The sequence below is a fragment of the Ornithorhynchus anatinus genome, chromosome 18 (assembly GCF_004115215.2).
Source record: "Ornithorhynchus anatinus isolate Pmale09 chromosome 18, mOrnAna1.pri.v4, whole genome shotgun sequence".
In the NCBI taxonomy this organism is placed as follows: Eukaryota; Metazoa; Chordata; class Mammalia; order Monotremata; family Ornithorhynchidae; genus Ornithorhynchus; species Ornithorhynchus anatinus.
In genome coordinates, this window is record NC_041745.1 from 34,562,676 (window position 1) to 34,588,582 (window position 25,907).

General features: G+C 45.0%; 1 long non-coding RNA gene across 2 annotated transcripts; it reads left to right on the forward strand.

Moving 5' to 3' along the window:
- Positions 1-1,758: 1,758 nt before the first annotated feature.
- LOC103171477 lies at positions 1,759-25,320 on the forward strand. Of its 2 annotated transcripts, XR_005661034.1 has the most exons (5): positions 1,759-1,952; positions 22,015-22,869; positions 23,636-23,794; positions 23,913-24,077; positions 24,679-25,320. It is a non-coding gene; the product is annotated as an uncharacterized LOC103171477 (long non-coding RNA). The 2 variants fall into 2 exon arrangements; XR_486805.3 differs by lacking the exon at positions 23,913-24,077.
- Positions 25,321-25,907: the final 587 nt, after the last annotated feature.

A 25,907-nucleotide genomic window follows, 5' to 3' on the forward strand; every position in this document is an offset into this window, starting at 1 on the left:
ACATCTACTAAACATTAGATATCCATTCCACCCCCAACCCCACGCCACTTATGTACTTATGCTGATATTCTTCAACTTCCCCCATCTGTAATTTACTTTATTGTCTGTCTCACCCTCTGGTCTGTAAGCTCTTTGTGGGCAGGGAATGTGTCCACCAACTCTATTGTACTGTATTTTCTAAAGTGCTTAGTTTAGGGCTGGACACATGGCACTCAAAAAATACCACTGATGAATTAATTTCCAACTCTATTGTACCCTCCCAGATGCTTAGTACAGGGAGCTGCACCCAACAAGCTCACAGTGAAGATGATTGATTGACTGCTTGATAAAGGTCTAAATTGGAAGACAGTGGGCTCTGGTTTGAACATCAAAAACCCTGTGGCTCTTTGAGCATAGTTCTCCTGTGCTCTCCATCTCAAGTCCCTTGCTCAGTAGGAGGATGGGTGAAAATTTCACACTTGGTGGGATGCCTGTTTGGCACTTAAAGATGAAAAGGTAGCATCTCTGAGGAATGCCAGAACTCCCGAATAAAGGCAGGAAAACAGGCAGGAAAACTCATTCATTCATTCATTTCTGGCCCACCAGCCAGAAAGTGCCTGGCACATAGAAGCGCTTAACAAACACCACAATTATCATAATCATTATTACTATTATTATTAGAAAGCAGTCTGATGGACTTTCCAACTGCTTCAGAAATCCAGACAGGAGTTCACAGAAGCTGGGGTTGTTATTGACAAGATTTGAGGAGTAACAATTCTTGCCTTTCAGAAGCCCAGGAGAGAACTGGGGGTGGGGAGGTAAAGAGCAATTGGGTATTCAAAATGTCTGTCACTGACAATACTTTTCCTCAGCCTACTGACTGAATTTGCTGAATTTGAAAGAAATTCAGAATCATCGATTAACTGCCCAAACAGCAGCATTTTCAAAAGGAGCCAAACAAAAAGGAGATTTACAATCCATTCTTTTGTCACAAGCTAGCAAGAAATGGTTGAAATCGATTTCATTGAAGTCCAGTTGGGAGGCCAATTTCTCCGCGCCGGTTCTCGGTTCTGAAGTCTCAGGACACATGCTCATCCATTGTTCCTGACGGGAGAGACTCCATTATCATCGCTGTGGATGTAACTCGGGGATCTATGCCTTGCCATTTGTTTCCACTAAGTTCACTGTCCGTGTCCACCTGTTTCCTTCATAAAATTGAAGGATTCTCGAGGGCACAGACCATCTCTTCTACTTCTATTGCTACTCCCAAGTGTCTGATAGAGTGTTCTGTACCCAATTGATGTCCAGAACAACACACTGCAGTGTTCTACCCACAGTGGCATTCGTTACAGTGCTCTCACACAGTTGGGGTGCAAAAAATATGAATGAAGACAATGGTAATGAGGATTGATCATTCAACACCATTTATTTAGCACTGTGTGCTGAGAAAGTACTTTACGATTGGGAAAACACTACTGAGTCAGTAGACAGATCCCTGCCTTCAGGAGCCTACAATCTAGTAGATTATAATGGAATGTTCTCATACAGTGGCTAAAGGGTAATACATGGAATGAAATGAAATGACTATAAAACATCTTTAAAAAGATAAAGGGCTTTTTTAAAAGTGGAATTTAAGGTTTTAATTTTTGTCTCACTTGCTGCCCCTCAGTCCAAACAGCAGTAGATCTGGGGAGACAGGCATTGATACTGACTCTGCGTCACAATGAGGAACTTGGCATGGGCTTACTGGGCCTCCATTTTCCTCCAATAATCCAGCCTCCTGTCCAGGCTCTGGAATGCTCAGGGGAATACTTACTGCACAACAGTCCCTCCTTCTCTGCCACAAGTCCAGTTGGTGAGGAGAGTCGCCAAAAGAGAAGCAAAGTAGCACTTCATGCTGGATTACTGCAACACAAGTCCCAATTGGAAGCTACCCACAGTGTCTCACTGAAAAGCTGACAAGGCTCCATTAGGTAAAAAAACCTACCTAAATCGACAGTTTACATTTCCTCCCGACCCTGAATCCTCAACTCCCTAGCTCGAAAGATGGTGAATCCTCTATCTTTATCCTCGACCATTGCTAGAATGAATATTTTGGGATAGCCCAAGGGCAAATGTAAACATCTAAATACAATATTATTAATTATGGTACTTGTTAAGCACTTACTTTGGGCCAAGAACTGTTCTAAGCACTGGGGTAGATACAAGTTAATCAGGTTGGACACAGTTCCTGCCCCACATGGGACTCACTCTCACTCCCTGTTCTTACAGATGTCACTGAGGCCCAGAGAAGTTAAGTGACTTGCCCAGAGTCACACAGCAGCCAAGCAGTTGGACCCAGGATTAGAACCCAGGTCCTTCTGACTCTCAGGCCCATCCTCTATCCAATGTCCAAAAACAGTGCCTGGCCCAGGTCTTGAGGTCACTTTCAAACAATAAAGTTGGCAGCTTCCATTCAGGCCCCGAATATGCTTAGCACAGTACTCTGCACAAATAAAGTGTTCAATCAATTGTATTTATTGAGCGCTTACTTTTGCAGAGCGCTGTACTTAAAAAGGTAAAGATCTAAGTACACAGGCAATGCAGAAGGGAGGAGTAGAGGAAAATGAACGCTTAATAAGAGAAGGTTTCTTGGAGGAGGTGTGATTTTAGTAAGGCTTTAACGATAGGGAGGATGTTGGTGTGTCGCATCTGAAGAGGAAGGGAGTTCCAGGCCAGATGGATTGATTGACTGGCCCCTAGGATCTAGGTGCTGACCTCTCCATTGTATTTCAGCTTCACCTACAAATTTGTCTATAGCACAGCAAACACGGGCTCAGACCCTGTCACTTCAGCTTGATTAGATGGTGAAGCAAACAGGTGTTGGGATGGAAATAGACCGGCAAGCTTAAATGTGACCTGGTTGACTATTTGATGTCATTAGAGAAGTGCGAATGTGAATCATATAATACTGCATCAAGAGTGATTAGAAGAATGTTCATTTGGGGATGTTTATCCACTGCATATTAGGTCTTTCGCCCACCACTCTAGTATGACCGATATCTCTTTCACTACTCTAATATTCAGCCACTTCCTCTCAATCAATCAATCGTATTTATTGAGTGCTTTCTCTCAGGATCCTTTTGCAGAATTACTGGTACCAAGATGGCCTGATAATGACATTAATTTCCTACTTGTTTACAATTTTATTCTCAGTGTTTGAAAAAGAACTGCAAAGTTCCATGAGATTTTCCTATTGTGTGATATTATCATTAGCACAAGTAACGATCCTGACTCTCTCTTCCTCGCCTACAGGAGAGAAGGGTAGGGTAGGCTAAGGATGAATATTCCTCCTGAATTAGTGGTGAGTGGGCACTGTTGCCCATTTGGTGTCAATCAATCATATTTATTGAGCAGTGGGCGCAGAGCACTTTACTAAGCGTTTGGAAGAGTATAATATAACTATAGACACATTCTCTGCCCACAGTGAGCTTACAGTCTAGAGGGACAGAGGCTGGCTTGTCTCATCTGCACGTGTGATGTATCCAGGGACAAGCGTGTCTACTGCTCAAAGAAGTACATTTCTGGGATTCAATGAAGCTCACCTCCACCAGCTCTCTCAAATTCAATCCCTTACCTTAAAGTCACCCGACTCAATCAGTTGCATTTATTGAGTGCTTACTGAATGCAGAGCACTGTACTACAGTACCATCGAGTTGCTAGTCATGATCACTGTTCACCAGGAGAACTCTCCTTTCAACTTGGGATAGGCCTCTTCTCAGCAGTGAGGAGGCCACAAGCTTTTCTTCTTTTCCTTCTCCCAGGTAAATCATTCATTCACTCGATCGTATTTATTGAGCGCTCACTGAGTGCAGGGCACCATACTAAGTGCTAGGAAAGTACAATTCAGCAATAAAGACAATCCCTGCCCACAACAGGCTTACAGTCTAGAAACAGGGAGACAGACATCAAAACAAGTAAACAGGCATCAATAGCATCAATATAAATAGAATTATTGATATATAGCCAACAAAACAAGTAAACAGGTATTAATATAAATAGAATTATAGCTATGTACATATATACACAAGTGCTGTAGCAGGGGGGTAGAACAAAGGGAGCGAATCAGGGCGATGGGGGGGCGGAGCTGAGGAAAAGGGGGGATTAGCCTGGGAAGGCCCCTTAGAGGAAGTGACCCTTCAGTAGGGACCTCCCCAAAGGCCTGGGATACCCAGTTGGGAACATCCAAATATGAAAGGCTGAAAATACCTTTGTCGAACTGGAATACATGGTAGAACAATGAGTTCCTGTCACATTCCGGTCCCTTCCGTCCTTAAGCCCCAGTACAATTCTACTTAGATATTTGCGAGTAGCTGCACAGCTCTCATTTATTTGCTGATTTCAGTGGCAGTTCCCAAAAACTGACTGTAGTGGATGGATGCCTTCAAATTTGCCAAAGGAAAGTGGTCTTGCCTAATAGAAAAGGAAGGCACATCAAAAGAACACACAGGGCATGGACCAGAAAGGACATTTCCAGATGGGTGAGAAGGCTGTTCATGGAGAGTTTTGAGCTTTTTAATGACTTGGGTTTCACCGACCAGAGGTAAGGGGCAGGATCAGTAGAAGAAAGCTGCAGAGACCTCATGAGGCCCTGATTTAGGGTGGCTGGCAACCACTGACAAAAATTCTGGATTCAGCAAAAGGAGTAATTCAATCATATTTACTCCGTGCAGAGCACTGTACTGAGCACTTGGGAGAGTACAATACAACAATAAACGGGCGCATTCCCCACCCATGATGAGCTCGTAATCTGTAATTTATTTATTTCTGTTAATGTCTATCTCCCCTCTAGACTGTAAACTCGCTGTGAGTAGGGAATGTGTCTCTTGGTTATTTTGTGTTCTTCCATATTCAATAACTACGACTGATGAACGAATGAATGAGTGCAACATCACACATGTTACTGAGGCAGGCAGGGTCACATCCTCATCTTCCCTCCCAAACCCGGTCCGCTCCCAGACTTCTCTATCACCGTGGATGGCACGACCATCCTTCCCGTCCCGCAGGCCCGCAATCTCGGTGTCATCCTTGACTCGTCCCTCTCGTTCACCCCACACATCCTATCCGTTATCAAGACCTGCCGGTTTCACCTCTACAATATCGCCAAGATCCGCCCTTTCCTCTCCACCCAAAACGGCTACCTTACTATTACGGGCTCTCGTTATATCCCGGCTAGACTACTGTGTCAGCCTTCTCTCTGACCTCCCTTCCTCCTCTCTCGCCCCGCTCCGGTCTATTCTTCACTCCGCTGCCCGGCTCATCTTCCTGCAGAAACGATCTGGGCATGTCACTCCCCTTCTTAAACAACTCCAGTGGTTGCCTATCGACCTCCGCTCCAAACAAAAACTCCTCACTCTAGGCTTCAAGGCTCTCCATCACCTTGCCCCTTCCTACCTCTCCTCCCTTCTCTCTTTCTACCGCCCACCCCGCACGCTCCGCTCCTCCGCCGCCCACCTCCTCACCGTCCCTCGGTCTCGCCTATCCCGCCGTCGACCCCTGGGTCACGTCCTCCCGCGGTCCTGGAACGCCCTCCCTCCTCACCTCCGCCAAACTGATTCTCTTTCCCTCTTCAAAACCCTACTTAAAAATCACCTCCTCCAAGAGGCGTTCCCAGACTGAGCTCCTCTTCCCCCTCTACTCCCTCTGCCATCCCCCCTTTACCTCTCCGCAGCTAAAGCCTCATTTTCCCCTTTTCCCTCTGCTCCTCCACCTCTCCCTTCCCATCCCCACAGCACTGTACTCGTCCGCTCAACTGTATATATTTTCGTTACCCTATTTATTTTGTTAATGAATTGTACATCGCCTTGATTCTATTTAGTTGCCATTGTTTTTACGAGATGTTCTTCCCCTTGACGCTGTTTAGTGCCATCGTTCTTGTCTGTCCGTCTCCCCCGATTAGACTGTAAGCCCGTCAAACGGCAGGGACTGTCTCTATCTGTTGCCGACTTGTTCATCCCAAGCACTTAGTACAGTGCTCTGCACATAGTAAGCGCTCAATAAATACTATTGAATGAATGAATGAAATGATGCCACCATTTTGTGTCAGTCTGTTTGATGTGGCCAGAATCAGCTCTAAATTGGAGCATTTCTCTCGGGGACCCGAACCCTCCAGTCCTCCAAAGTCACTGTGCCATCCAAGTCCTTGAGCGCTTGGAGACCGGGTCGATTGGCGGAACTTGGCAATAAAGCAGCGACGGAACGAGACCAGGAGCTTTAGGTCATTTTCAACCATAGGTAGTAAGCTTCATCAGTCAATCAGTGGTATTTATTGAGCATTTACTGTGTACAAAGCACTGTTCAAAGCTCCTATGAGAGTACTGTACGACAGAGCCGGAGGACACATTCCCTCTCCACAATGAGCTCACAGTCTAGAGGGGGAGACAGAAACTAATATAAATATATAAATTACGGCTATGTATGTAAGTGCCATGGGGCTGAAGGCAGGGTGAAGAGCAAGTGCTCAAAAGGTAAGTGCTTAAAATAGTGTTCAGCACCCAGCAGGCCCTAAGTAAGAATTATTGATTAATTGACTGAAAACAAGTACACCAAAGATAAAAATACGAGGCACCAAATGGAGACTAAACAGGGAATTAACCATCTGAAATCCAGACCGCCCAGTATAATACTGGACAAGTAACTACCTTTTCCCAATACTCATCATACCTCCATCTTGTCTTGCTCACCATTGACCCCTTGCCCATATCCTGCCTCTGGCCTGGAACTAACTTTCCCTTCATATCTGACACATCACCACTTTCTCCACCTTTAAATCCTTAATAAAATCACACCTCCTCCAAGAGGCCCTCCCCAAATAACTCCTCATTTCTCATATCCCCTCTCCCTTCTGAATCACCTATGCATTAGGATCTGTACCTTTTAAGCATTTAACATTCACCCCACCCTAAGCCCCAGTGCACTTACATACTTCTCCATAATTTTTTTAGTGTCTGTCTTCTGTCTCTCCTTTCGGATTTGATTGAGTGCAGGGAAGATGTCTACCAACTCTGTTGTAGTCTCCCACATGCTTAGTTTGGTGCTCTGCAAATAGAAAAATGCTCAGTAAATACCATCGATTGATTGATTGATCTGGACTCTCCCAAATCTTTTCCCATTTTATAATTTTTCTTATTGAATTTCACATTTGCCATGAAGTATATTTATCATCCAGTTTAGTATTTTATTTTAAGCCTCACTGAGCTGCTTTCACAGACATGAATTATGTAACCACATATTGTCAGAAGATGTAAAATTATTCAATATTTCATGTACACTTGGTGAAATCATGTGCTGTTGGCCCTCCTGGACATTCATCCTAATGATTTTAGGATTGTATGGATCATCTAATACTCTGAAATTTCCCTTCAATAACCCATCATCGACTGTATATCTATGAATCGGTCTTCTGAGTGTATTTCAATCAAAAGCATTTATTGAGAGCTTACTGGGTGCAGACTATTATACTAAGGACTTGGAAATGTACACTATAAGTGAGTTTGTAGACATAAACCCTGCCCACAGTACACAGCCTCCCGAGGAAAAGGATTTCTTGGGTGAAGCAGCATGTCAGTGGAAAGAGCACGGGCTTGGGAGTCAGAGGACATGGGTTCTAATCCCGGCTCCGTCACTTGTCTGCGGTGTCATCTTGGGCAAGCCACTTGACTTCTCTATGCCTCAGTTTTCTCATCTGTAAAATGGGGATTAAAATTGTGAACCTCCTTTGGGACAACCTGACTACCTTGCATCTACCCAGCGTGACTCAGAGAAGCAGCGTGGCTCAGTGGAAAGAGCCTGGGCTTGGGAGTCAGAGGTCATGGGTTCGAATATCCGCTCTGCCACCTGTCAGCTGTGTGGCTGTGGGCAAGTCACTTAACTTTTCTGGGCCTCAGTTCCCTCATCTGTAAAATCGGGATTAAGACTGAGTCTCATGTGGGACAACCTGATTGCCCTGTATCTACCCCAGCGCTTAGGACAGTGTTCTGCACATAGTAAGCACTTAACAAATACCAACATTATTATTATTATTATTGTTACCCCAGCACTTAACAAATACCATAATTATTATTATTATTATTATTATCACTTTCCTCTTTCCCCAGAGTGGATGATGGCTTAGGTCGATATTGAACAAACAGAGGAAGTGACATCACATACGCTAGCCCAAGCACACTGAATAACGTGATGATGTCAAACACACCATTAGGGAGCCATCTTTCCCAGGACACCTGAACCTAGAGTGCTTTCCCTGGGGGATCCGCTGGTTTCCCAACTTTGTCCCACGCCCTCAGAAACACCAGAACAGCTTCCCAGCTGTGGAACTTGAAGACAAGAGCCAAGGTGGAAGGAGGCCATTCATTCATTCATTCAATAGTATTTATTGAGCGCTTACTATGTGCAGAGCACTGTCAAATCCATAAAATAAAGACACTGGACATGAAAGCATCTTTCCAAGTGCGAAAAGGACTCACCAACTAAAGACTTGACTGTGTGCAATAAAACCAGACAACTAGTTTTCAGCAAACTCTCTAAAGTCATTACTGTGTCACTTCCAGCTAGACTAGAATCAGACTGTAAAAATGATTTTGACATTTTTACACGAGAAGCAGCAGGGCTCAGTGGAAAGAGCCCGGGCTTGGGAGTCAGAGGTCATGGGTTCTAATCCAGGCTCCGCCGCTTGCCAGCTTGTGTGACTTTGGACAAGTCACTCAGTTACCTCATCTGTAAAATGGGGATTAAAACTGTGAGCCCCACATGGGACAACCAGATCACCTTGTATTCCCCAGTGCTTAGAACAGTGCTTTGCAAATAGTAAGTGCTTAACAAATACCAACATTATTATTATTTGCCCTTGAAAAATGCCGTTCCCTAGGGTAACACAAATCTATTTTCTTATCCATCCCCCAAATCCATGAGAAGCGACGATCAGGGAGGGCTTCGAATCCTAGCACTGGAAGGGATTCATAGAGGTTAACTGGTCCAGTCCCCTGCCTCTAATCCAGCCAAGAAAGGTGGATGCCCCTACTCAAAGGGAAAAATAGGGTCAGGCAGGGTTAACATCCACCACCTCCATGTATAGTCAGTTTCGTTCTTTAATCTTTCAATCAATTTCTTCCTTCTGTCTAGCCAAACTTTCTCTTCCAGGGAATCCAGCTTGTTTTGTTATGTTATCCTGCTGTGGACCGAAGAACAATTGGTCAGTGTCCTTCTCGTTCATGACCCTCCACAGACTCAAAGGTGTAGGTTTCTCTGCCCCAGGCCAAACAACCTCTGTGGTTTAATGCGTCTTTGAGGCTGACTGACATTAAAAATGCATCCAAGATCTCCTAGCAGTCAGGTTCGCAGCATAAATAATCCCCAATCTCCTGACCCGTTAGAACAGCAAGCCTTCCTCCCAGAGGCAGGACCACGGGGTCCGACACCGCTGATATTTTTTTTTTTAGAGATAATGTTCTCGTATCTAAGGTGAAGTATCATCTGAAAGCATTCATTTTGCACTTGGTTTGTACAAACAAGACTTCATTTATCTTCAGGGGGATAAAAATACCACTTTTCCCCAAGCAGAAACCAGATTCAATAACAGCTCAAAGAGTGTGAAAAAGGGAGCTGAAGAAGGAGCAGAGAATCTGGCATTACCCTCGCCCGGTCTCTGTGCTTTTACAGCATGGTCCATAGTTATGAGACAAATGGAGATTTCCTTTTCCAAACAGAACTTAAAGCTACACTCCTGCCGCAATGACGAGTCCAGTGGCCTGAGGAAAACATTCAATTTCTGGGGAAAATACGCTAGTTGTAGGCAGTATCCCCTTCTGGGGGCAGGATGAGAAGAAGCAAGAAAGAGGGTAGGGGAGGGAAACCCAGAGTGACCGGCAAAGCTTGCAGGAGAAAATTTCAAATTAACTAGGGATTTGCAGAGTTCAGCCTCCCCGAGGGTCCCTGCCACAATGCAGAAATACTAACTTGGGGACCTGGAGAGTTGGTTTCTGGAAGGCTTCCATTATCTCTGTTTACCATTCCCATTACCACACCATTATCGTTCCCTTAAAAAAGAATTATGATCATTCATATCTTACATCCAAGAATGGTGGGACTCTCCTGAAAAGTGGGCACATCTGAGGAAATATAAAAAGGACTGGATAAGGGGTTTAAATGTTAGGAAATATATCAAAATCCACTCTTTCATTGCTAGAGACCATTCCCAACTCTTACCAATCAGTTCCTAGCATGGTCGGTCAGTACAAGTCTTCCTTACAAATCGAAGCAAAATCTTCAACTGAGAAGCAGCGTGCTCTAGTGGAAAGGCCTGGGAGTCAGACCTGGTTTCTCATTCCAGATCCACCACTTGTCTGCTGTGTGACCTTGGGCAAGTCACTTAACTTCTCAGTGCCTCAGTTATTTTACCTGTAAATGGGGATTAAGACTATGAGTGCCATGCGGGACATGGACTATTAGCTTGTATCTTACCCAGTGCTCAGTACTGTACTTAGTACAGTACCAGGTAAATACCACTTTAAAAAAAAAACTGGTAATCAACCAAAGTCTCACTGTCTCTTGGAATAATTTTTTGCCCTGAAAAATCCATTTATTTCATCCCATTTTCCCTCATGTTTCTGCAGAGTCCCTAGAAATCTCAGCAGGAGAAGGGGAGGATCTTGTGGTTAGGATTTTTTAAAATGAGCCGTAACTTAGAATGAGATTTCACTCAATCAGTATGCTTAGTTCTCGGGAGACCAGATGTTTGTTCACCACAACAGAACAGGAACAACCATCACATCCCAGTTGACCATTTAGGGGAGACAAAGTGATCAGAGCCGACATCAATCCAATTCAAGAAATCCATATTTGGCCCCACCAATGGCTAAACGTATTCCGAGTCTCTGGGGTCCAAGCAGAAAGTCCAGTCTCTCCAGGCACCGGACTTATAGCAGGATAAAAGGCCCTTCCTGGATCTATCTGATATGCACACTTTCATCCATTCTGTGGGTTAAATGAAAGCACTGCGAGTTTAGGACTAAGATCAATCAATCATAGTACTGTGTGTGGAGCTCTGTACTAAGTACCTGGGTGAGTAAAGTATAATAAAGTTGATAGACACGTTCACTGTCCATAGGGAGCTTATAGTCTAGAGAAGGAAACAGAAGTTATTACAAAGTATGGATTTGTGCATAAGTGCCTTTGGACTGAGGACAGAGAAGGGTGAATACAGGGTGTGAATCCAAGTTCAAGGCTGATGCAGAACATAGTGGGGCTTAAACGGGGAAGACTTCTTGGAGGAGATATGCTTTTAATAAGGCTTCAAAGGTGGGGAGAGTGATCATCTGTCAGTTATGAAGAAGAAGGTCATTCCAAGGCCAGAGGCAGGAGTTGGGTGAGGAGCCAGTGATGAGGTTGATGAGATATAGGTACAATGAGTAGGTTGGTGTTAGAGGAGCGAATCACTTGGTCTGGGTCGTAGTACGAAATCAGAGAGATAAGCAAAGAGGGAGCAAGGTGATTGAGTGTCTTATAGCTGATTGTAAGGAATTTCTGTTTGATGCTGAGGTCGTTGGTCGACCACTGGAGGTTCTTGAAGACTAAGAACTCGAATACTCGAAGTACTTTGGTTTCCGATCACGTCTCTGCCGGTGGCTCGGTATCCAGTGGCCTGCAAGATGCCAAGCACCCTGTTTCGTTTCAGGGCTCTTGTCTTTCGGCCACTCGTAGCGAGGAGGCTGAGGGCTCCTTCCCGCTCCTCCACTATCTCCGACAGAGCCAAGTACACAATCGAGCTTTCATTTACAGTCCCCTGGGCAATGTCATGTCAATTAATTAAAAATGGTAAAGGCTTTGGGAATAAGGAACAGCTTTAAATCCAGAGACCAGAGGAGCCCATAGCTACTCTTCGTATTACAAGAATCGTGGAAACACTAAGAGGCTGAGACAGGCTGGAAAGTCATTCTACTAAGAAGAAAGCACCTCCTTTTCAGTTTGGAATACAGGTGGCTACAAAAGCTATAAAAAAATCAAGGTTATTTATTAAGTATATGTGCAAAGTATTAAGTGCTTATGTATATATCTGTAATTTATTGATTTATTTATATTATTGTCTCCCCATCTAGACTGTAAGCTCATTGTGGGCAGGGAATGTGTCTGTTCGTTGTCATATTGTACTCTCCCAAGTGGTTAGTACAGTGCTCTGCACACAATAAACGTTCAATAAATACGATTGAATGATTGATTGATTGAATGAATGAATGAATGAAGTTCTGGGGTAGATATAAGACAATCAGATTGGGCACAGCTCCTGTCCCACACAGGGTTCACAGTCTAAGAGGAAAGGGAAAACAGGTGAGGGACATGATAAGGAAACTGAGCCTCAGAGAGGTTAAGTGACTTGCACAAGGTCACGCAGCAGGCAAGTGGCAGAGCCAGCATTAAAATCCAGGTCTCCAAAATGCCAGTCCTGTGCTCTTCCCACTAAATCACGCTGAACCACGGAAGCAAGACAGCACAAAGGCTTCGCTGCCGATAAAATTATCGTGCCACTCAGACTCAAAATATTCTGTTTGAAGGGGAAGAACAAATTAAGAAATATGATTATGCGCAGCAGGATTCAGTCCGCTCTAACCTTTCTCGCCGCAGCTGTTGTATGAATGATCTGTGGAAACACCGGTCTTGTCGTATTAAGCAGCGCACGGCAGCTTTAGTACCGGCAGACCTTCAAGGCTTCCACGATGATGGATAGTCGCACTGCCGCGGAAATAGTTAGCATGCAGAGTGTCAAAATCCCCCGAGTCCTCATATCCCCTCGCCATATATCACAGATTACAATGTAGTAAGGCAAATGAAATAGATTTCATTCGGATCAACTGCACAACTGGGAGAAGGGTTTAAATTTTACTCAATAACGAGGGCGGCTTTATTCTTCCTGATTGCGAAGGTCGAGGAGGTGGCGGGATTCCTGACCGACAGGGAAAAGGGGCTGATGGTGAAGCCAGCCCTCTGGGCAGAAGATGGCTTCTGAGTTTTGGGCGGAAATAAGGAGTTGGTTGAAGATGGCCGATCGGCTCTGCTGTATTCTCATTCCTAAGGCCTTCTGCGAGCCTTGGAAGCCGAATTCAATCACTCGGGGCTCAGTGGTTACTCGTGGTACTCGGAATCAAAATAATAATAAAACTTTGGTATGTGTTAAGCGTTCACTGTGGGTCGATCCCTGAGCTAAGGCCTGGGGTAGGTAGGTACAGGACAGATTGGAGGCAGTTCCCGTCCCTCGTCGACAGCGAATCAAATATCAAGCACTCTGTCCGCAGGAAAATAGCCTTTCAGGAGACCCAACCCTTTAGAGGGAACTTCTAAACCCAAAGCGAAGAGCCCCATCCCAGTCTCCCCTGTCCAACCCATAGGTGCCCGCTTTGGCGAGCGATGGTCCTCACAGTGGTGCGAGCGGCACTCCCGTACTTTCCCATTACAGTTCTCTGACTCCAGAGTTTCCAGTGTGGGTGAAAAAAAATAAAAAACACAAAACTGAGGTTTTTCTAGCCTATTTGCTCTTAGAAATCTGTCCATACCCCTTGGCCGGGAAACCTTACCCCCTTCCCATTCCCCATGCTCCAGATGAGACGTTGGCATCTCAGGTCCTAGACGCTGAGAGTGAAGATGATTCTGTGGCAGGCAGAGAGCTCCCAGGCAAAATCAGTTTCTCCTGCACTCTGGAAATCAGCACCAGGGGAACACCGTGTTAAACCCACACAAGACAGCTTCCCAAGTGAATAGCTCCAAAGGAACTAGATGTTAAATAGGGAGGGGCAGTGTGTTCTACAACTTCTATCCCTACGCTCCTCTACTCCATACTTTATTCTTATATGATGAACCTCTTGGGGAGTCAGAGATACAATCTATATCCCATCGGTGAACTTCTTCCCCAGCCCTCAATACCACTCTGTTGTATTGTACTCTCCCATGTCATTAGCACAGTGCTCTGCACACAGAAAACACTCAATAAATGCTATCGATTGGAGTTCTTTGCAAATAATAAGTGCTTAATAGATATTACTATTATTACATCTACAAGTACTTCTACTACTGATGATTGGATAAACCATGGTCCTCAGTTGTCGGGCTGTCCTTGGCACGAGGGCGACAGTTAATTCTCTTACTTGGTGAGGGCTGTATTGAGCCGGGTGAAAGGAGGTGTGTGTTGGGATATGATAATAATAAGAAAAATTATGGTATTTGTTAAGTGCTTACTATGTGCCAAGCACTGTTCTAAGTGCTGGAGTAGATAGAAGGTAATCAGGATGTCCCATGTGGGGCTCATAGTCTTAATCCCCATTTTAGAGATGAGGTAACTGAGGCCCAGAGAAGTTAAGTGGCTTGCCCAAGGTCACACAGCAGATAAGTGGCAGAGCCGGGATTAGAACTCATGTCCTCTGACTCCCAAGCCCGTGCTCTTTCCACTAAGCCATGCTGCTTCACTGGCTGGAATTGCGCGTAACCTGCCCCCACCATGACCTCTCAAGATTAGTGTCTCCTCACCTGGTGAAGGTCAGTCTCCATCCTACCTTCCTGATTAGGCTGTAAGAACCTTGTTTTCCATGGCACCTGACAGTGCTCAGCCCAGAGAAGGGGCTTCTGAACATTCTTGAAAGAATACAGAGTGAGTGCGAAGCTCCCCTCTATCGTTTGTTGGAACTAATGGGCATGAGAAGCAGCAAAGCTTATAGTCGAAAAAGCGGGCACTTGGGATTCAAGAGACCTGGGTTTGAATCCCACCTCCGCCACTGGCCTGCTGAGTGACGTTGGGCAAGTCAGATATCTTCTCTGTAACTCAGTTTCCTCATCTGTAAAATGGAGATCTGATACCTGTTCTCCCTCCGTCTTGGACTGTGAGCCCCACGTGGGACAGGGATTAGTATAGTGCTTGGCTCACTGCAGCACACAGTAAGTGCTTAACATGTATCACAGTTACTATTATTAATTATTATTCTGGGCTAGTCCAGATCCAGAACGGGTCAGTTTGACTTAACACTTATATGATTTCCCTCGTCTCAATCATCCTGAGGATGAAATGAGGGAACTACTTATTGCACCTCCCACGGGTCTTAAACGAATAAACAGATCGATGAAATCACGGCCCTCGGAAAACCTAAAGTTCCAGATCCTCCGAGTTAAAGCAAGGAAATGAAGTATTGCCGTACGGCCCCGAAGATAAAATTGAACACTTAATATTTGCCTGCCACACACCAAAGCGAATTGTATAAAATAACTCAATATGAAATATTTAATTAGCTTCTCTGAAATGGATTTGTTCTCAAACCATTAATCTAATTAACGCACCCATCATTTTGCCTCTTGTAGCATTTTCCATGTTTTTATAATGAACCTAACAGATAGAGTTTCTTCCCGTCTCATTTTTATATAGATCGGGGAGCCTTCTCCCCATCTCCCAAGTGGTTCCCAGACCCCCACGACCCCTAGCCCTTGGCCCACACCCTTCCCCCTTCTCACGTTACAACTAATTCTCTGTACGACGGAAAGAAATTGCTCAGACGAGAAGTATTCAGCTTCGGGAACTGGATGGAGCGAAAGGAAGGGAAAAGCTGGGTTTTCCACCTGTGCTGCAGATGCGGCGGCTTAATGCACAACAAGTTGGGAGGAAAAGGCAGCGCGACTGTGGCAATTAAGCCTCCCAATATGTTCCGTTTCTCCTAATCGACACGGGCAGCTTCGACGACGAGGTCTGTCCCTTTTGCCTTCCAAAAAATGGAGCATATGGATCCTACCTGCTTGCTGATACATCTGACATTAGTGGAGAAATAAGGGGGGCGATTTAGAAACAATTCACATGGAAAAATTAGAGATTTAACTTTCTTTTTGGTCCCTGAAGCCTTACGCCATCACTATCTCCTGAGCAATTCTACCATCTAGTGGCACATAGGGAGCAAAACAGCACACCAGAACCTCGGCCAAGGGACAAAAATTTTTAAAAAAGCATTACGGTGCTTCACTTTCAGTCCTTTTATGAGCTCATTGTATTCCCAGAACTTGAAGGAATATCGGTGTCTCTCTCCCTTTCCCTTCTCATTCTAAACTATTTGCTATTTCAACATCTATCACAGCGGGGTCCTGGATATAGGGCTATTCGAAGTATGTAAATCAGTGAATGAATCAATCACATTTATAGAGCACTTACTCTGGGCAGGACACTGTTCTGTGTGCCAGGCGTTTGGGAGAGTACAAAAAAAAAATGATTAGAGGTGACCCCTGCCCTCAAAGAGTTTACAATCTAGTGTGGGAGACAGACACTCAAATAAATTTTAGGGAGAGGGAAGTACAATTTTTAAAGATATAAAATTAGGTTCTAAAGGAAGGGTGGGACACAGAATTGCTAATGCGGCAGAACCAGAGGAAATAGAGTGACTGTGGGCAAGTCACTTCACTTCTCTGTGCCTCAGTTACCTCATCTGTAAAATGGGGATTAACTGTGAGCCTCAAGTGGGAGAACCTGATTACCCTGTACCTACCCCAGCACTTAGAACAGTGCTCGGCACATAGTAAGCACTTAACAAATACCAACATTATTATTATTATTAGAGTGAGGAGATGAGAACTTATGGAAAGCCTCCTGAAGGAGATGTAATTTCTGAAGGGCTTTAACGATTGAGAGAGCAGTGGCTGCCTGATTTTTTTTGTTTTTGGTCTGTTTTGTTGACATTTGGTAAGCACTTACTATAAGCTAGTCACTGTACTGGCATGTAGTAGATACAAACAGTTCATATCCCACATGGGGCTCACAGTCTTAATCCCCATTTTACAGATTAGGTAACTGAGGCCCAGAGAAGTGAAGTGAGTATCCCAAGGTCACACAGCAGACAAGTGAGGGAGCTAAGAACCCAGGTCCTCTTGACGCCGAGGGCCGTGCTCTACCTACTAGGTCACACTGCTTTTCTGTGGGATGTGGATTACACGTAGGATATTACTCCCTGTCAAGTTTTCTTCAATTTAAGCTCCAGAAGGGCAGGGACTGTTCCATGCTTGAAGTCTAGCTCGCTGTGGGTGTTCAATCAGGAAACCATTTCTGGGTACTAAAAGTTAGTCATATCGTTCAAGATCACACGGACCCGTGGTGAAAACAGGATAGTTGCCACTGTTGAAACTAGCTCGGCTGGGGAACCGTTCAGAGTTGGTGTGTAGAACCCATGGCGATTCTGTTTTGTCAGCTAAGGGCTTGGGAGATTTCCCAGAATCCCTGACGAAGTGGGGACGTCATGAGAAAAAATATGCACATGGTTGGCCTTTGTTTTCCAAGTGAAAGCCTGTGGGAGAATACAATAAAATTTCTGGCAGTGACATTACTGCCAGTGAAATCCTTCCCCTGGGCACAGGCATGGTTCAGAAGACCAGTGAGTAAAACAGATATGATGTGTACATAAAAATAGTTCCTGGGCCGACATGTTCTCCCTATTCAGAGTCTTTCTGTTTTTTAAATCCGTCTCTTGGAAATCCAGTCTTTGCTTCTACCCGTGAAGAGCAATCCTTCTCCCCGTTGCCACCTGCTAGACTGCTCACTGCAATGTCCCCCCCAACCGCTCACTGCTGGGTCGCAGTGTTTGAGGATGTGTTCTACTGTGTCTTTTGCTCACTTGTCTGGCCTCCTTTGCTCACAGTTCACCACAGTCCTTTTTCTGTTGTGTGGCCTTGGGCAAGTTTCTTCTCTGTGCCTCAGTTACCTCATCTGTAAAATGGGAATTAATCACTTGTATTTATCTAGCACTTACTATGTGCAGAATGCTGTACTAAGCGATTGGGAGAGTACGACAGAATATCATAACAGATATATTCCCCATCCACAATGAGCTTACAGTCTAGAGGAGGAGACAGACATTAATATAGATTATGGATATGAACATAAGTGCTGGGGGGCTGGGCGGGGCATGAATAAAGGGAACAAGTCAAGGAGTTGCAGAAGAGAGTGGGGAAAAAAGGAAATGAGAGCTTACGTCGGGGAAGGCCTCATTGAGGGGGTGTGCCTTCAATAAGGCTTTGAAGATTAAGGATAAAACTGTGAGACGTATGTGAGACAGGGACTATGTCCAACCTGACTATCTTGTATCTACCCCAGTGCTTAGTTCAGTGTCTGGCACATAGTATGCACTTAACAAATCCCATTTGTATTTGAGTATCCCGCTATCATTCATTCTCCTCAAATATCCTACCTGGCGGTAGACATCGCCTCAATGTAAGTATATCAAATGCTCTCTAGGATATCACTGTTTTGATCTTACCCCACCATATATTGTTTAGTTCTATTCTTTTTTAAAAGGAATTGGTGTTTGTTAAGCATTTACTATGTGCTGGGCCTTATACTAAGCACTGGGGTAGATATAAACTCATCAGGCTGGACACAGTCCACGTCCCACGTAGGGCTCACAATCTTAATCCCTATTTTACAAATGAAGTAACTGAGGCAATGAGAAATGAAGTGACTTGCCCATAGTCACACAGCAGACAAGTGGGGGAGTCAGGATTAGAACCCGTGACTTTCCGATTCCCAAGCCCATGCTCTTTCCATTAGGACATGCCGCTTCACTGGTGAAATGCCTCAATAAACTGGCTGAGTCTTCTTTAGAAGGTCCAAGACTCACAGCCAAAAGTTCGGATGGCATAAGAGCTTTATCGACCTCGAATGTGTTAGAAAGTTTGCTGCCCCATCATCCCCTCATTCCATCTATCTGCTAAGAGCCATGCCATGCTGTCTTTTTAAAATTCTGTTTTCCACTTCCTCTATCTGTGCGCTACCTCTGAGCGAAATCTGGGGAAAGCATTAAATTGTGTGCTGCTGATGAAAATTTTTGCTTGTGTGTAAGACTTCCCTGATGTAGATGGTAGATAGCTTCAGTTTTATCCTGGTTCATTTCCAGTCCCTGGTCTGTGCTGGAAGTCTCAAAGCATTTTGATGAAGCTCACGGGTAGCACGGTCTGGTGGGAAGAGCATGGGACTCAAAATCAGGAGACCAAAGTTCTGGACCCAGATGGTCCACTTGTCTTCTAGACTGTAAGCAATAATAATAAGAATAATAATAATGTTGGTATTTGTTAAGCACTTACTATGTGCCGAGCACCGTTCTAAGCGCTGGGTTAGACACAGGGGAATCAGGTTGTCCCACGTGGGGCTCACAGTCTTAATCCCCATTTTACAGATGAGGTAACTGAGGCACCGAGAAGTTAAGTGACTTGCCCAAAGTCACACAGCTGACAAGTGGCAGAGCGGGGATTTGAACCCATGACCTCTGACTCCAAAGCCCGTGCTCTTTCCACTGAGCCACGCTGCCCATTGAGGGGACCTGTCTACTAACTCAGTTGTAGTATAGTCTCCCAAGTAATTAGTACAGTGCTCAGCCCATAGTAAGGACTCAATAAATACCACTGACTGATCTTGGACAAGTCACTTACTCCCCTGTGTCTCACTTTTCTCATCGGTCAAATGGGGATAAAATACCTCTCCGCCCACCCCGTCCCTCTTTTACCCGGAGGATCGGAACAGTGAATGTCTAATCTGATTATTCTGTATCAACCGTAGCATTTAGAACTCTGAAGTTCTTGGCCCAAACGATCTCCTATATAATTCTGACATCTAGAGGCAAAACAGAGCAAAACAGCACATTCTTCTTTAGGGAATCTCCAGTAGGTCAAAAGGACAGGAATTGACACAACCCTTGCTCCAACTTCCAAATTTTTCACTGCATCTTGAAGCTTAGGATGTAGACTAGGATCAGATCTACCACCTAGACCGGCTTTTTAGTGACAGTGACTGGAAAAGTATCAGCGTCCACTCCGACATGCCACATGGGCACATCAAGCCAAGTAACTTTGTGGCGAAGTTTTCTGAAAGTCGAATGTTCTCAGCAGGGACCTGTGCTCTGCCCTGATGTTTTTGGTACATGCTTTGGTCAGGCCTCTTAATACAGACCATTTCAAGGTTTGATGTGGCTTCCTACACACATCTCCTGTACCCGTCCTGCCACAGAGATCATTTCTGCTGGGCTGGTCCGGGAAAAGCAGTTTCTTGGGAATCTTGATCAGTGACAGGCAGGATTATAAAAATGCAGAGAGGTCTCTGACCTTCTCTTGGGCCACCACACTCCACTAGACCTTGAGTTTCTGGGACTCGGGTTCTGCAGAATTTGTGGCTTAACTTGGGATTTGATTGAGGCTAGGCAACAGGGTGGTTTCATTCTGATGGGGTCGTCTATTTTTAGCTCGACGGCTTGACCTCATTAATAATAATGATGAAGGTATTTACTAAATGTTTACTATGTGCTGAGCACTGCGCTTAATGCCAGGGTTGTTAAAACATGATAGATCAAATGCAATCCCTTACCTCTGTTAAATTATGTCTAAGAGGGAGAGCGGGCATTTTCATCCTCATTCTTATATGAGGAAACTGAAGCACAGAGAGGTAAAGTGACATATAGAGGTCAAACAGCAGGCAAGAGCCAAGATTAGAACTCAGATCCTGAGTCACAAACCCACGATCTTTCCACTAGGTAAATCTGCCTCTCGATGTTAAAGAGACCTGGGGCCACCATCACCACCACCGAAAGGGTGACCTCTCTAACAGCATCACTCACCTCACTGCCTCACTCCAGTGTGGAATGCTCCACCTTCTTTCTCCAGGCTGAGGGAAATCTAAAGTGCTTGAGAAATTCCATTATTAAGAGAATTGAGTGCTTCAAAAATTCATTAAGAGAAACCAGCAGAGTTCTGTATACAACACAGCACCCAACCTGCACCACTTGCTCAATTCTGCCTCAGTGGTCAGATCGAGGGAAAAGCCCAAATCCTTCCTTCAATTTTCCTTCTCCCCAGTCCAACTCGATCTTCCCTTCTAAGAATGATCGATCCCCATATGGGCACTTTCTGTCTGCAGGCTCCTTTGGCCTCCGCATCCTGGGGAGAACCCAGAAACACCAGACAGTCTAGAGAGTGGCAAACCACGATGAGCAGGGGGAAGGAGTGCTAGGAGGGGCTGCTGTGTGAAAATAGAGTCTTTCAAAGCTGAGACGGTAGGATTCGTTCTTCAAAATCATGAAGGGTATGAATGTGGTCAATGAGGAATTCCACTGGCCAAATCCACCATCTCCAGGACGTCCTATAGAAGTTTAAGGGAGGGAAGTTGAAGACAAATAGAAACCTTTCTCTTTTTTTTTAACACGGTGGTGGTCAGCAAAAGGAATGTTCCCACAGGAAGTTGTGCAGTCGACAGTCAGTAGGGTCGGGGGGTTTGGATAGACAGATTCACGAAAGAGTGGACCATGATGATTACTTGGAGTTACTAGTGGAAAGAAGACAAGACGGAGTCAGGAGATCTGAGTTCTATTCCAAGATATACCACTGGCCTGCTGTATGACCTTGGGCAATCATTTATCCCAGGCCCTTCTGACTCACAGGATCGTGTCTATCCACTAGGCCACGCAGCTTCTCAATTCTGTTTCTGGATGTATGTCACCCAGCACTTACCGTGTGCAGAGGACTGTACTATGCACATGGGAGAGTAGAATAGAGTAAATAGATACAATCGGTATGCAGTTTACAATCTCTTGGGATTGAGGATCAACCTCAGAGGTTTAACTTGGTCCTGGAATCCACTTGATGGCTTGGAGGCCCCTGAGATGGCAAAACAAGGTGGGTTTCCCAGATCACCTGAGGGGCATAAGTAGCCTGGTCTCCCAGGTTCTTCTGGAAAACAGGGCCAAACTGGGCCTTTTTTATAAAAAAAATCCCATTTGTTAAGCACTCTGTGCCAGGCACTGTACTAAGCACTGGGGGAGATACAAGCTAATCAGGTTGGATCCAGTCCCTGTACTTCAAGGGGTTCACAGTCTTAATCCCCATTTTACAGACGAGGTAGCTGAGGGAGACAAAAGTGAAGTGACTTACCCAAGGTCACACGGGAGACAGGTGGCAGGGAGGGATTAGAAACCCAGGTCCTTCTGACTCCCAAACCCATGCTCTATCCTCTAGATCACATTGTTTCTCCTGGTTTGACTCCTACATCTTCAACCAAATGAAGAGGACTGCGTGTGGGGTCTTCCGGTCCAAGGAATGACACAATGATACCAAATGTTTGGAGTTCCTGTTTCCCCCTCCCAGAAAATGAGACAGCTACCTTTTGTACGAAATGAAGAGACAGCCTCACTGACAAGTGTGAACACCACTGCTAAATAGGGATCGGCAAGTTGACCAATTCACTATTGGCTGGATCCAGGCCCAGGCCCACACTCCCATCGAGCTCTCCAAGCATTTCCACAAACTGATCTGATCGACTCATCTGATCAACTGAAAAGACCTAAATGATCCGATCCCCGATGAGCCATCTGCTAGTCTATAATCTGCTAGCCAAGCCTAAGGTTCAGCAAAGTCTCAGCCAACCCCCAGAAGTAATGTGGAAAAATGTGAAGGAGGAATCGCCAGCAGAAGTAACGGGAGAAATTGTTTTCACTCATGGACAGAGAAATGGTGGCAATTATAGTGTGTCAAAAATGTGTGGCTTAATATTACACTGCAAAGATCTGAAATATTGTTTCTCTTTTTTCAAATTTTTGTTCTAATAATACTGACGAATGGAAACGAGGCCAAAACTCAGCTTGCAGATGAAGAAGAAGAAGATCTTGAGTAAAAACTTTCAAATAAATCTCAAAGAGGAGCATTTCGTTACCAGTCTTTGAAAAGCCTAAGATGGGTGCAGGAAAAAAGGCAGGACAGAGGTGGCCCCAAATGAATTTTCAGATAAAGCCATATGGTAACAGAACACGATATAAACCCATAATGGGAAAATGGAATTTTGCAAGCAACAGCAGAAATACTAACATATCCCAGGTACGTTTGCGGGTAGATGTCGAGACCCGAAGGCTAATTCACATGATGATGGTGATGATGATGCTAATGATGACGGTGATGGAAAACGAGTCTTGATCCAGCAGGAAGACTCAGGGACTGACAATCTGATCAAAGGAAGGGGTTAGAGCGCTAGGAGTTTGCTCAGGACCCTGAGGGAAGCGGGGAATGGGCGGGTAGAGCAGCACATTGCAAAGTTTAGGCAGGTAAAACTCAAGACTGGCAGTGAAAAGCCTAATATTTGCCCCACCCCTAACCCCATAGCACTTCTGTAGGTACCTTTATATATTATAAACTATTCACATTAATGTCTATCTCCCCCTCTACACTGTAAGCTCATGTGAGCCGCGAACATGTCTGCTGATTCTGTTGTATTGTGCTTTTCCAAGCCGCACATAGTAAGTACGCAGTACCTACAATTGATTGTTTGAAATTTTAATCACCCTAACCTCAAAAGCTTAGGAGTGGGAGGGGAGAGAGGGGTATATGTGGAGCAGAACTTCTCTTCCGGCTGGCTGTTGCAGAGGCCTCCTGCTGGGTTTGGGGCAGCTCCATGACTGCCCACAGCCCCATCCCCAAACTTAGGCAGCCGTTTGATAACTCACAAGCAATCCTTGATTTGGCTTCTCTTGGTCCCTTTCAGGAACTGCTATATTGTGTTGTACTCTCTCAAATGTTTAGTACAGTGTTCTGCACACAGTAAGAGCTCAGTAAATGCAATTGATTGGTTGCAATTTGGTTATTATAGGGCTACCTTGGAATATGGCGCTGGATATCATGATGCCAAGTCACTCACGCCCCTTGCATTAGCGGTGCCAACTGCAGGTTTCATCCCCAAGAGCCTCTACAATAAAAGGATCTCCTTTAGAAACAGGGAAAATACTGTTCTGCATCAGACTTTGGAGAGGTAAGTCATGACCGAGGTCTGCTGTGGCTCCTTACCTGGAGCATAAATGAATTAGTCCATAAAGCTTTATGCTTCTTCCGTTTGGAGGCTGACACTAGGCCAGACTGTGCTTCCACAGAGATTACGGAAGACGATGTCCATGGAGCCAGGCTTCACTGCCGCCAAACTAAACTCCAGCCACTTCCAGACATGGAGGCCAAGGGTCCTGGTTTCTGCTCTGGGACCGGCCAACTGGATTGGGGGGTCCTGCCTCTTCCCATCCTCCAAGGCTAAAGGAGTCGAGGTAGGGAAGAGGGATAGGGAACAAGGAGGTGAGGAAGGGGAAAGGGAGTGGTCACCAAATTGGGAAGAAGCCCTTCCTCTTCTCCCACTGTGGTACTGTCTGCCAACGACCACTGGGTTGCTAGCTGATTCTCTGCCAGACAGCTGGCAGCAGGGTGAACCGCTGCTCTGCCCGCGGAGGCCACTGCAGAGAGCCAATACTTGGTAATACTTTACTTACAGTCCCTGAGAACTCTTCTTCTTCAGCTCTTGTGCCCCTACTCTCCCTGGTAGCTGGGGGACCGACTTTACCCCAACACTCAACCTTCATGGATTACCTTTCACTTTCCTGCTCCCTCAGTGAAAGGTCACCTTCGCAAAACCTGCACAGCCCAAGCACTCCCAGATCAGACACCCTTTCACTCTCCCCTTCGGAACAGCCTATACCATTCCCAGTCCTTAGCGGCTTTAACGACGATTCCGAAGTCTTCTGCCTACCCAGATCCAATGCTGCACGTGTACGGGACCGAGGCACTTCAGGGTTTCCCAGACTACACTGGGGAACAGACTTTCCTGTTTCTTTAATTCCCTGTTTCCCTAACATTTCCTCACGGCCACAACAGGAGATTTTCGTTTTCACCATCTGAAGAAGAACCTGATCCACCGTGGACGTTCGTGAGAAGAGAAGCATTTCTGTTGAGTGATCTTCAAAGAAGTCTAGTCCACCAATTGGCATTCTCACGTAGTCTACAGTAAAGCACTCGGTTAGACACGTCATGCTCTCCGCTGAGACCTTTTGTCCCAGCACGCACTTTGGGCCCGTGACTTACACTGATGTTTCGAAAAGAGGTGTACACTAGAACCCCTCAGATACATGATTTCATATAACGCGTGGCTGTTGTTCCATGACAACAAAAGCCTGTGGATGATGAAAAAATACTCTTCTGTTCAAAAATCATTACAACTGGTCTGTCAGTTTGTAACGAATCCTAAAATTACACCAAACATTTATTAACACAATTAAGTTAAATTTCTTGATATTAGAACATTGAACAGTTCAAACTACATAAAGAATATGACAAACATTAGAAAGAAGAACATTATGGAAGAGATCCATTAATAACCATTACTTAAAAAATACAACTATCATTTATATTGCAATAAAGCAACAGTGCAGCTTACCACAGATTTCAGGAAACCAGATCAAGTGCTTATAACGGAGTGGGATCATTAACTAAAACCAGTACAATCCCAAACACAAAAAAGTCTCCAATTTATTATCTTTTCCACAGTATATGAAGTTTCACAAATCATCTTGCCTTTGCAGTTATTGAATATCTGTAAACAAGTGTCCTTAGCTCTCCCCCTATCTCGCAGTTTACGCTTCGGTGGAGTCTCAACTCTCCAACTTGCATGAGGAATCGAGAGCCCCGGTTCCGTTAAGTTACCTATCTAACCTTATCACATTGTCTGCAAAAGCAGTAAAATCACAGTGAAAGCCCTGGGGAAAAACATGATCTTCACAGCAGGACTTGAACCTTGATAATAATAAATGCGCCTAAAGAAGCTTCCCATAATAAAAGCGTGGGTTTTCATTTCCAGAAATCAAGTCAATTAGAAATCCTAGGTTCTACTTATAAACCCAATTAGATCTAAAAGTGAAAACAGACCCCTCGTCCCCCCTCCCCGCCCTGTCCTCTGTCATTTTATAAACCCTAGAGAGTTTCACTTGCAGAGATATTTTTCCAGCCTGGAAAACAGTAGTGCAATTAGTTTGAACTTCTTTTAAAGGTACTAAGTCCAGTAGGTCAATAGCTCTGTGGAAAGATAAGAAGATGCTTGGTAAACAAGA